We start from the raw sequence: 13992 nt of genomic DNA, 5'->3' as shown, positions 1-13992 counted from the left end.
GAACATCTCTGGAGAGACCTGAAAATAGCTGTCCAGCGACGCTCCCCATCCAACCTGACAGAGCTTGAGAGGATCTGCAGAGAAGAATGGGAGAAACTCCCCAAATACAGGTGTGCCAAGCCTGTAGCGTCATACACAAGAAGACTCGAGGCTGTAATCTCTGCCAAAGGTGCTTCAACAAAATACTGAGTAAATGGTCAGAATACTTTAATTCATTTTTTTATATTTGCAAACATTTCTAAAAACCTGTTCTTGCTTTGTCATTATGGGGTATTGTGTGTAGATTGATGAGGGAAAAAAACTATTTTGGAACAAGGCTGTAACATAGCAAAATGTGGAAAAAGTCAAGGGGTCTGAATAATTCCTGAATGCGCTGTATATCATGCATATCCCGTGCATACAACTAATAAAGTAATTGTTTTTCTCAATCCACTTGTCTGTCTGTTCTCTGTATCTCTCTATCTCTCTCAACCTCAGCCTCCCTCAGTCTCTTGTCTCCTCTCTTTATCTCCTACCTCTTTCTCTACTTCAATAAATCAATGTCTAATGCCCTAATCCATCTACTTCTTCTCTCTCTTTGCCATTTCTTCCCTTCTCCTCCCTCATTATGAGAGATGGTATAGCGTGGCGCTTGCAATGCCAAGGTTGTGGGCTCGATTCCCCTGGGGGACCAGTATGAAAGAAAAGATAGATATATATATTTATGTACACTCACTATTTTTTTATTTTTTTTAACCTTTGTTTAACTAGGCAAGTCAGTTATGAACAAAATCTTATGTTCATTGACGGCCTATGAACAGTGGGTTAACTGCCTTGTTCAGGAACAGAACGACAGACTTTTACCTTGTCAGATCGGGGATTCGATCTTGCCAGCTTTCGGTTACTAGTCCAAAGCACTAACCTCTAGGCTACCTGCTGCCCCTGTTGACTGAAATGACTGAAATGTAAATGTGCTAAGGGGAAGGAAGAGAGGTAGAAGTGACCTTGAGGGAATTAGGCCTACATCCATCCGATCTAATCTACAGAGGAACATTCAGTGAATCTCCACAGAGCACCAGCAGCGGGGATTTGTTGCTTAAACACACTATTCAGATACTTGGTACCAGTAGGCCTATGTCTATCAGTGAGTTGGCAACAGAAGTGCAGAAAGCCTGGAGTCAGGAAATGTAGGCCTATTCATCCAAAGATTATGTGAATCTCTTAAAAGGTAATAAAACTGTGTTTTATTGTGTTTTTTTTTGCATTGTTTGTAACTTATTTTGTACATAATGTTGCTGCTTCCGTCTCTTATGACCGAAAAGAGCTTCTGGTTATAAGAACAGCAATTACTCACCTCGAACTGGACGAAGATTTGTTCTTGAATGAGTCCGACGCAAAAAATATACTGCTTCTCCAAACCAGGCCCATATCCCCATCATTCACGTGAAGAAAATATGTTAACACGGGGAGGAGATCAGGATGCCTTGCCCATCCTTTCTATTGGCCAACGTGCAATCCCCGGAGAATAAACTGGAACAACAACAATTACGAAGTCGTTGGATGTGATAGGTCTTGCAAACTATTACGGACTACAAAGGGAAACCCAGCCCAGTGACGCAAGCCTATCAGACGAGCTAAATAAATTTTATGCTCACTTCGAGGCAAGCAACACTGAAGCATGCATGAGAGCACCAGCGACTGTGTGATCATGCTCTCAATAGCTGATGTGAGCAAGACCTTTAAACAGGTCAACATTCACAAGGCCGCAGGGCCAGACCAATTACCAAGACGTGTACTCAGAGCATGCGCGGATCAACTTGCAAGTGTCTTCACTAACATGTTAAACCTCTCCCTGACCGAGTCTATAATACCTACATGTTTCAAGCAGACCACCATAGTCCCTATGCCCAAAAAAGCAAAGATAACATGCCTAAATGACTAGTGCCCAGTAGCACTCACGTCGATAGCCATGAAGTGCTTCTTTATTTTTGTTATTTTTTATTAACCCCTCCACCACCCCCCTCTTCGGAGGACAAATAACTTAGTTTTTTTACAGCTTTTTTGCTACATACATTTTACATACATGGTACTTTTATATAAAGCAGTCACATAACAATAATACATTAAAACATAAGCTCTTTAATCCCAACCCTCAGCCACTCTCAGCCCTTCCCACCTATCACCATAGACCATAGGTTTCCATGTGCCATATATTTTTAAATTGTGCTGTGATGTTTTACAAAATGTTTGAAGCTTTCTAATCGTATTTTATCCACAGGTTGTGAGCTAAAGATGAAAACCTTTCCTATGAGTATTATTACATTATTTATTGACTGACTATGACTTTCCAAATCACCCAACACTGCTATTTGTAAGGTTCATTTGAATTGCATGTTGTGATTTTTTAACCATTCCTGAACCTGTGAACCGAAACATGCTCCATAGGGACAATACCAGAATAAATGATCTCTTGATTCTGTCTCTTCACAGCAAAATCTACAGAGCTGAGATTGATGTATGCCCCATATATATATATAGCATTCTGTTGGTGGCAAGAATTTTATATAATAACTTAAATTGAAAAACTCTAACTGTTGAATCACGTGTAGTTTTTTGTACCAGCTCATAAACCATATCCCATGGAATTGGTACATCGAAAAGCTCCTCCCATTTATTTTGCAACCTGTATGGCGCAGCTGTCAACATTTTTGTCATCAGATGAAACTGGTATATTTTTCTATTTATGCCAGTTCCTTTCAGCCAATTTGTATCTTTCATTTATGGCAGGCAAACAAGTTCCCAACCTTCTCCCTTTTCCACTTGCCTCCTCCAATTTTGTGGTAGTGCTGCAATCAGTTGGTTGTAAATTTGGATTGAGCAGATATTCCCATATCTTTTTGATAACTGCATATGTGACATAACTCCTCCGTTTCTATTCATAATATCATTAACATATATACAGTTTAAAAAAAAAAAATCCATAAAGAATGATTAATCAGTATATTTGAATTTAACCATAACATATGTTGTAATATTTGTTCTATCTTTTCTGAAGGATAAAACTGACAATGTAACCAGCTTTGTATGGCTTGTTTAAGAAAGGGCGATACTTTAAACAAAATGTATTTTTCAATTAGTCGGAAATGAGAAGTTGTGATCTGTATAAAGGCAAAAAGGCAATTTTTGAACTAACGGTGAGCCTTTCTTAATAATCTACTGGAGAACCATTTTGGGTTTAAGTATAATTTATGTGTGAGTGAAGCTTTTAGTGAAAGGTTTTAAGCTTTAATATTTAATCATTTTAGCCACCCAAACTCATATTCTGTAACGGTCGTCGTGAACACAGGACCAAATCGCAGCGGGAATATGAATGCTCATCTTTTTAATATTAAGAAAAGTGAACACTTACGAAATAAACAAAACAACGACTACACAGTTCCATAAGGCAAAGTAGCTATACAGAAAACATCTACCCACAAAACCCAAAGGAAAAACAGGCTGCCTAAGTATGACTCCCAATCAGCAACAACGATATACAGCTCTTCCTGATTGAGAGCCATACCCGGCTGAAACAAAGAAATCCCAAACATAGAAACACGGACATAGAATGCCCACCCAAATCACACCCTGACCAAACCTAAATAGAGACATAAAAAGGCTCTTTCAGGTCAGGGCGTGACATATTCATTAGATAAATAGGCACGTTTAATTTTGTCTGGTTTAGCATTCCAAATAAAATGAAATATTTTTTGCTCATATGATTTAAAAAACGAGTCATCTAGAGTAGGCAGTGCCATTAGTAAGTAACTAAACTGTGATAGGACCAAAGAGTTTATCAGTGTGATTTTTCCATAAATAGTGTCACGGATCCCTCTGGAACTTTCATTGCGCACACCTGGTCCCTATTCCCACAGATTGTATGTTTATATATGTGCTCTTTGTTCACCATGGTGCTGTCGATTATTGCTACAATGTCCGTTGGTGCGTGTGAGTACCTGTGCTGTGTGTTTGGGGATTTTGTGCGGTTGTGGATTGCGCAGATGATTACGGGTCTCGTCCCGTGTGAAAATCATTGTGCGCTAGTGTTATTTATTAGAGGTAGTCCTCGCTCTTTTGTTTGGGTTTCAACCCTATGTGTTTGTTTGATCTTCGTCCCCGTGCCTTTACACCGCACACCGTAATTTGGGGCTTAATAAAAAAACAACTATAACGCATTCCTGCGTCTGTCTCCCGAATCATATATACCAGCATGACAAATAGACAAGTATTTACAGTTGAAGTCGGAAGTTTACATACACCTTAGCCAAATACATTTAAACTTAGTTTTTCACAATTCCTGACATTTAATTTAATGTTTACATACACTCAATTAGTATTTGTTAGCATTGCCTTTAAATTGTTTAACTTGGGTCAAGCATTTCGTGAAGCCTTCCACAAGCTTCCCACAAAAGTTGGGTGAATTTTGTCCCATTCCTCCTGACAGAGCTGGGGTAACTCAGTCAGGTTTGTAGGCCTCCTTTCTCACACACACTTTTTCATTTCTGCCCACAAATTTTCTATGGGATTGAGGTCAGGGATTTGTGATGGCCACTCCAATACCTTGACTTTGTTGTCCTTAAGCCATTTTGCCACAACTTTGGAAGTATGCTTCGGGTCATTGTCCAATTGGAAGACCCATTTGCAACCAAGCTTTAACTTCCTGACTGATGTCTTCAAATGTTGCTTCAATATTTCAAAAATGTTCCTACCTCATGATGCCATCTATTTTGTGAAGTGCACCAGTCCCTCCTGCAGCAAAGCACCCCCACAACATGATGCTGCCACCCCCGTGCTTCATGGTTGGGATGGTGTTCTTCGGCGGCAAGCTTCCCTCTTTTTCCTCCAAACATAACGATGGTCATTATGGCCAAACAGTTCCATTTTTCTTTCATCAGACCAGAGGACATTTCTCCAAAAAGTGCAATCTTTGTCCCTATGTGGAGTTGCAAACCGTAGTCTGGCTTTTTTTATGGCGGTTTTGGAGCAATGGCTTCTTCCTTGCTGAGTGGCCTTTCAGGTTATGTCCATGTAGGACTTGTTTTACTGTGGATATAGATACTTTTGTACCTGTTTCTTCCAGCATCTTCACAAGGTCCTTTGCTGTTGTTCTGGGATTGATTTGCTCTTTTCGCACCAAAGAACGTTCATCTCTAGGAGACAGAGCGCGTCTCCTTCCTGAGCGGTATGACGGCTGCATGGTCCCATGGTGTTTATACTTGCGTACTATTGTTTGTACAGATGAACGTGGTACCTTCAGGTATTTGGAAATTGCTCTCAAGGATGAACCAGACTTGTGGAGGTCCACAATTATTTTCTTAGGTCTTGGCTGATTTCTTTAGATTTTCCCATGATGTCAAGCAAAAACGGCACTGAGTTTGAAGGTAGGCCTTGAAATACATCCACAGGTACACCTCCAATTGACTCAAATGATGTCAATTAGCCTATCAGAAGCTTCTAAAGCCATTACATAATTTTCTGTAATTTTCCAAGCTGTTTAAAGGCACAGTCAACTTAGTGTATGTAAACTTCTGACCCACTGGAATTGTGATACAGTAAATTATACGTGAAATAATCTGTCTGTGAACAATTGTTGGAAAAATGACTTGTCATGCACAAAGTAGATGTCCTAACCGACTTGCCAAAACTATAGTTTGTTAACAAGAAATGTGTGGAGTGGTTGAGAAAAGAGTTTTAATGACTCCAACATAAGTGTATGTAAACTTCCGACTTCAACTGTACCTCTCCATGGTTGCAGAATCTTATGTATTTTTGCTAACTTTCTATTGAAATTATTTGTGGTAAGTTAATTAATACATTTTTTTTTAGATGTGAATGCCAAGTATGTCTACTTCACCATCCGCCCATTGTATTGATAAACTACAAGGTAGTGTAAATACTGTATTTTTTTACGATCCAACACGTAATATGACACACTTGTGATAATTAGGTTTTAATCCGGATAGGCTAGACAAGTGATCAAGATCTTCAATGAGACTGTACAGGGATCCAGATTGCGGACTTAAGGATTTTTTTTATTTATCTTTGAGTACATCAAAAAAGGTCTGGTATACCTCTACTGGTATACCGTCAAGCCCTGGTGTTTTTCCAGACTGAAAAGATTTTATTCCTTCAAAAAGTTCCTCTTCTGTAAATTGTCCTTCATACTGTAAATGTGTTAATTTTACATTATTATTAGGAAAGAAATCCTTACAGTTAACATCATTCAGTGGAAAAGGAGGAGACTGAAAAGAAAACAATACATTTTGCTTCCTCTTTGAAAATATAATTTGGTGAATCATGGATAACTCCATAATTTGTAACGAGTTTCTGTAAACTATTGTTGGTAGAATTTCTATGTTGACGATTCTAGAAAAAGTCAGTGATGAATTATTTTGTCTTAGTTAAGAACAAATTTTCATCCAATAGGCTTTGATTAAATTTCCAATATCCCCGTCCACGTCGAAATTCTGTAAGAGTTATATGGAAGCCAATTAGATGGTGGTTCGATCTCATTCGGTCTCCTATTAATGCTTGTTTTACTTTTGATGCCAGCAAGAACGAAACTAGGAAGTAATCAAGATGGCTAGCTTGATTAAGCCTCCTCCATGTATATCTCACTAGGTCAGGGTTTTTCAACCTCCATATATCCACTAGTTCTAAAGTATCCATGATCTTTGTGATCTCCTTTAGTGCTTGAGGGTTATAGTTTGTAGAGTGATTTCCTTTACGATCCATTGAGGTACTTAAAACCGTATTATAATCTCCCACCATAATAATACATTCTTTCATTGCTTGTGAGCTCAATAGATTATTATATATATTTTCGAAAAAGTGTGGATCATCATTATTTGGCCCATAAAGATTAATTAGCCAGATCTGTTTTTGGTTCAATAGCATTTTGTCACGTGTACCCCCTTTCCGGCCTCTAGGTCACCAGGCTGCTCGTTATGGCGCACACCTGTTACCATCATTACACGCACCTGCGCGTTATCAGACTCACCTGGACTCCATCACTTCCCTGATTACCTGCCCGATATATGTCACTCCCTTTGGTTCCGTCCCCAGGCGTCATTGTTTCTGTTTCAGTTTCATGTCTGTGTGCTGTTAGTGTTTCTTGTTTTGTATTATGTTCTGATAATTTTATTAAAACACTCACTCCCTGAACATCCTTCCCGACTCTCAGCACATATCGTTACACATATTTAAAATAATCCATCTTCATGAAGTGCTTTGAAAGGCAGGTCATGGTTCACATCAACACCCACTCCAATTCGCATACCACCCCAACAGATCCACAATTGACGCAATCTCAATCGCACTCCACACTACTCTTTCCCACCTGGACAAAAAATAATACCTATGTGACAATTCTGTTAATTGCCTACATCTAAGTGTTCAACACCATAGAGCCCAAAAAGCTCATCACTAAGCTAAGGACCCTGGGACTAAACACCTCCCTCTGCAACTGGACCCTGGACTTCCTGACGGGCCACCCCCAAGTGGTAAGGGTAGGTAACAACACATCTGCCACGCTGATCCTCAACATGGGGGCCCCTCAGGGGTGCGTGCTTTGTCACCTCCTGTACTCCCTATTCACCCATGACTGCGTGGCCAAGCACGACTCCAACACCATCATTAAGTTTGCTGATGACACAACAGTGGTAGGCCTGATCACCGACAATGATGAGACAGCCTATATCTCTCCCTCAACATGAGAAAGACAAAGGAGATGATCGTGGACTATAGGAAAAGCAGGGCCGAACATGCCCCCATTCACATCGACGGGGCTGTAGTGGAGCGGGTCGAAAGTTTCAAGTTCCTTAATGTCCACATCACCAACAAACTATCATGGTCCAAACACACCAAGACTATCGTAAAGAGTGCACGACAACACCTTTTCCTGCCCAGGAGACTGAAAAGATTTGGCATGGGTCCCTAGATCCTAAAAATATTCTACAGCTGCACCATTGAGAGGATCCTGACAGGTTGCATCACCGCCTGGTATGGCAAGTGCTCGGCATTAGACCTTAAGGCGCTACAGAGGGTAGTGCGTACGGCCCAGTACATCACTGGGGCCAAGCTTCCTACCAACCAGGACCTATATACCAGGGGGTGTCAGAGGAAGGCACGAAAATTGTCAAAGACTCCAGTCTCCCAAGTCATAGACTGTTCTCTCTGCTGCTGCACGGCAAGTGGTACCGGAGCGCCAAGTCTAGGCCCACATGGCTGCTACTAGCTGTTTATTATCTATGCACAGTTTACCCATACTTACATGTACAAATTACCTCGACTAACCTGTACCCTCACACATTGACTCTGTACTGGTACCCCTGTATACGTCCTCGTTATTGCCTTTATTATGTTATTTTTTATTTTTACTTTAGTTAATTTAGTAAATATTTTCTTAACTCTATTTCTTGAACTGCATTGTTGGTTAAGGGCTTGTAAGTAAGCATTTCACGGTAAGGTCTACACCTGTTGTATTCGGTGGATTTGACAAATACAATTTGACTTGATTTGATATCCATACCTGGGTGCTTTTCCAAAACGAAGGCCTCAAGTTGTCACGCATCCCAAGATAACTGTATGTGTCTGTTTCCGATTATTTAAAGTCCTTTGAATCATCGGTCTTTGATCTTTCTATTGAGTAGATAAATCTGGTAAAAGGCCAAGCCTACTCCCACAATTCAAGTTACCATTACAATGTGCACGTAGTTAGCCTAATGAGATCGCTATTTCCATATTGCAAAATGTTTAGGACTTACCTGTATATCCTCGTAATTGAAAAGGTAAAATGTTTGTTCCTCTCTGAGCTGTGTTCAGGAGCGCCAATTATCCTGTGGTGTTGGGTAATGCCCATATTGCAAATCCCAAGGAGCAGAGTAATGAATACACTACCCCTGGAGTACTTCTGCTTAATGCAGGATTCTACACTGAGGGTACAACTCAATATTAGAAAGGTGTTCTTAATGTTGTGTACACTCAGTAATGACAAAGCAAAAACAGGTTTTTAGAAACTTTTGCAAATTTATATAACAAAAAACCCCGGAAATATCACATTTACATTTATATTCAGACCCTTTACTCAGTACTTTGTTGAAGCACCTTTGGCAGCGATTACAGCCTCAAGTCTTCTTGGGTACACCTGAATTTGGGGAGTTTCTCCCATTCTTCTCTGCAGATTTTCTCAAGCTCTGTCAGGTTGGATGGGGAGCGTTGCTGCACAGCTATTTTCAGGTCTCTCCAGAGATGTTCGATCGGGTTCAAGTCTGGGCCACTCAAGGACGTTCGGAGACTGGTCCCGAATCCACTCTTGCGTTGTCTTGGCTGTGTGCTTAGGGTCGTTGTCCTGTTGGAAAGTGAACCTTCGCCCCAGTCAAAGGTCTTGAGCGCTCTGGAGCAGGTTTTCATCAAGGATCTCTCAGTACTTTCCTCTGTTCATATTTCCCTCTCCTGACTAGTCTCCCAGTCCCTGCCACTGAAAATCATCCCCAGAGCATGATGCTGCCACCACCATGCTTTACCATGGGGATGGTATTGGCCAGGTGATGAGCGGTGCCATGTTTTCTCCAGATGTGACACTTAGCATTAGGGCCTACAGAGTTCAATCTTGGTTTCATCAGACCAGATAATCCTGTTTCTCATGGTCTGAGAGTCCTTTAAGTGGGCTGTCAAACTCCAAGTGGGCTGTCATGTGCCTTGTACTGAGGAGTGACTTCCGTCTGGCCACTCTACCATAAAGGCCTGATTGATGGAGTGCTGCAGAGATGGTTGTCCTTCTGGAAGGTTCTCCCATCTCTGCAGAGAAACCTACAACTCTGCAGAGAAACTCTGGAGCTCTTTCAGAGTGACCATCAGGTTCTTGGTCACCTCCTTGACCAAGGCCCTTCTCCCCCGATTACTCATTTTGGCCAGGTGGCCAGCTCTCGGAAGATTCTTGTTGATTCCAAACTTCTTACATTTAAGAATGATGGAGGACAATGTGTTCTTGGGGACCTACAATGCTGCAGAAATGTTTTGGTACCCTCCCCCAGATCTGTGCACAATCCTGTCTCAAAGCTCTGCGGACAATTCCTTCAACATCATGGCTTGTTTTTTTGCTCTGACATGCTGTCAACTGTTGGACTTTATATAGACAGGTGTGTGCCTTCCCAAATCATGTCCAATCAATTGAATTTACCACAGGTTTTTATTTTTTTACTAGGCAAGTCAGTTAAGAACAAATTCTTATTTTCAATGATGGCCTAGGAACAGTGGGTTAACTGCCTTGTTCAGGAGCAGAATGACAGATTTTTACCTTGTCAGCTCTGGGATTCGATCGTGCAACCTTTCAGTTACTAGTCCAACACTCTAACCACTAGGCTATCTGTAGCCCCAAAGGTTGACTCCAATCAAGTTGTAGAAACATCTCAAGGATGATCAATGGAAACAGGATGCACTTGAGCTCAATTTTGAGTCTCATAGGAGTCTGAAAGGGTCTGAATACTTATGTAAATAAGGTGTTTCTGTTTTAATTTTGAATACATTTGCAAAAATCTCTAAAAACCTGTTTTCACTTTGTCATTATGGGGTATTGTGTGTAGATTGATGAGGATTAAAAAAAAAAAAAATCCAAGTTAGGATAAGGCTGGAACATAACAAAATGTGGAAAAAGTGAAGTGGTCTGAATACTTTCCGAATGCACTGTATACTAGCCTAATTGTTGATTGGTGCATAATGCTATCTTCCAAGGTGAGGCCTTGATGGAAGGTGTAAACTCTGTCATACCTGCCGTGGCCAGACAGGGGTAAGGTTGCCATACTGGTGTTGCTATCACTACTCAGGATATGACCCAGACACAGACACAAGGGGCAGATAGTTTGGTTCTCAGAAAATGTATTACAACAAAGCGGCAGGCAAAGGGCAGGTGGAGCGCAGGCAGAGGTTCGTAATCCAAGGCAGAGTCAATCAGGGACAAAATGGCCGGCAGGGTCAGGACAAGCAGAAAGGTCAGAACTGGGAAGACTAGAAAACAAAAACTTGAGAACAGGCGAAATGGGAAACACACTGTTAAGATCTGACAAAACAAGATGAACTGGCAACAGACAAACAGAAAACCCAGGTATAAATACACAGGGGATAATGGGGAAAATGGGAGCCACCTGGTGGGGGGTGGAGACAAGCACAAGACAGGTGAAACAGATCAGGGTGTGACAGTTGCGCTTTCTGTCATGATTGAGGCCTGTGTTAATTAGAGCTCTGTATTTTGTGTTATTGATTATTTGTTTCATTTTATCTGAGTTTGTGTATAGTAAGGAGTCTACTTCCTGTTTTTTATTATTGTTGTACATACAGTATGTAGCCTACATAGTATACAGTTCTCATGGAGTTGATTTCACCTCCTGCAAATAAACACCCTGAGTTTTGCACCATAGGCTTACCAACTAACCCTAACCCTACCAACAGGCCTCCACTGCCACTTCACACTGTCATTTGAAATCAAGTATTTTAAAGAAAGCTCATGATGAGACAAACTCACCAAAGGTGGCAGAAAGAAAGCCTCTCTTGAAAAGCCAAACCTTGACCTGGAAAATGTAAAAAACTATCAGCCTATATCGAATCTCCTATTCCTCTCAAATATTTTTGAAAAACTGTTGCGTAGCAACTCACTGCCTTCCTGAAGACAAATAATGTATACGAAATGCTTCCGTCTGGTTTTAGACCACACCACTGAGACTGCACTCGTGAAAGTGGTAAATTACATTTTAATGGCGTCAGACCAAGGCTCTGCATCTGTCCTCGTGCTCCTAGACCTTAGTGCTGCTTTTGACACTATCGATCACCACAATCTTTTGGAGCGATTGGAAACCCTAATTGGTCTACACGGACAAGTTCTTGCCTGGTTTAGATCTTATCTGTCGGAAAGATATCAGTTTGTGTCTGTGGATGGTTTGTCCTCTGACAAATCAATTGTACATTTCGGCATACCTCAAGGTTCCGTTTTAGGACCACTATTGTTTTCACTATATATTCTAACTCTTAGTGATGTCATTCAGAAACACAATGTCAACTTTCACTGCTATGTGGATGACACACAACTGTACATTTCGATGAAACATGGTGAAACCCTAAAATTGCCTACCCTGGAAGCTTGTGTTTCAGACATAAGGAAGTGGATGGTGGCCAATTTTTACTTTTAAACTCAGATAAAACAGAGATGCTAGTTCTGGGTCCCAAGAACAAAGAGATCTGCTGTTGGATCTGACAATTAATCTTGATGGTTGTACAGTCGTCGCAAATAAAACGGAAGGACCTCAGTGTTACTCTGGACCCTGATCTCTCTTTTGACGAAGATATCAAGAATATTTCAAGGACAGGTTTTTTCCATTTTTGTAACATTGCAAAAATCTGAAAAGTTTTGTCCAAAAATGCTAATGCTAATCCATGCTTTTGTCACTTCTAGATTAGACTACTGCAATGCTCTACTCTCCGACTACCTGGAAAAAGCACTAAATAAACTTCAGTTAGTGCTAAACCCGGCTGCTAGAATCTTGACTAGAACCCCAAAATATGATCATATTACTCCAGCGCTAGCCTCTCTACACTGGTTTCCTGTTAAGGCTAGGGCTGATTTCAAGGTTTTACTGCTAACCTACAAAGCATTACATGGGTTTGCTCCTACCTACAGTATCTCTCCGATTTGGTGCTGCCGTACAAACCTACACGTACGCTACGGTCACAAGACGCAGGCCTCCTTATTGTCCCTAGAATTTCTAAGTAAACATCTGGAGGCAGGGCTTTCTCCTATAGAGCTACATTTTTATGGAATGGTCTGCCTATCCATGTGAGAGACGCAGACTTGGTCTCTACCTATAAGACTTTACTGAAGAATCCTCTCTTCAGTAGGTCCTATGATTGAGTGTAGTCTGGCCCAGGGGTGTCTCAGGGTAGTAAGTTGGTGGTCTGTTGATATCCCTCTAGTGGTGTGGGGGCTGTGCTTTGGCAAAGTAGGTGGAGTTATATCCTGCCTAGTTGGCCCTGTCCGACCCCCTCCTTTCTCAGCCTCCCGTATTTATGCTGCAATAGTTTATGTGTCGGGGGGCTAGGGTCAGTCTGTTATATCTGGTGTAATTCTCCTGTCCTATCTGGTGTCCTGTGTGAATTTAAGTATGCTCCCTCTAATTCTCTCTCTCCCCCTCTCTCCCTCCCCTCCCGGAGGATCTGAGCCCTAGGATCATGCCTCAGGACTACCTGGCCTGATGACTCCTGGCTGTCTCCAATCCAACTGGTCGTGCTGCTGCTCCAGTTTGAACTGCCCTGCCTGCGGCTACGGAACCCTGACCTGTTCACCGAGCATGCTACCTTGACCCGGACCTGCTGTTTTCGACTCCCCCCCCCCACTGCACCTGCTGTCTTGACCTCTGAATGCTCGGCTATGAAAAGCCAACTGACATTTACTCCTGAGGTACTGACCTGCTGGTCATCTATGAACGTTTGAACATCTTGAAGAACAATCTGACCTTAATGGCTATGTACTCTTATAATCTCCACCCGGCACAGCCAGAGAGAACTGGCCACCCCGCTGAGCCTGGTTCCTCTCTAGGTTTCTTCCTATGTTCCTGCCTTTCAAAGGAGTTTTTAAGGAGTGCTTCTAGTCTGCATTGCTTGCTGTTTGGGGTTTTAGGCTGGCTTTCTGTATAGCACTTTGTGGCATCTGCTGATGTAAAAAGGGCTTTATAAATACATTGGATTGATTCATTCATTAGTTCACCACCACACACTCATCATCTTCATCATCATGGGCATATTCACTATATGACAGAGGAAATATAGTGAAGCCCATTTGATGCATGCTATGTTTTCATGTAGGATATGTTAGATTATATAAATGAAACATATCACAAGGTTACTATTTTGCAAGCCCGTCTTGTCTTTTTAATGATTTATTATTTTGGGGATTATTATGCATCTCGCGCACGCGCTATAATCACTTAA

Source organism: Salmo salar, chromosome ssa27 (assembly GCF_905237065.1).
Source record: "Salmo salar chromosome ssa27, Ssal_v3.1, whole genome shotgun sequence".
In the NCBI taxonomy this organism is placed as follows: domain Eukaryota; kingdom Metazoa; phylum Chordata; class Actinopteri; order Salmoniformes; family Salmonidae; genus Salmo; species Salmo salar.
Note: the sequence above shows the minus strand (reverse complement) of the source record.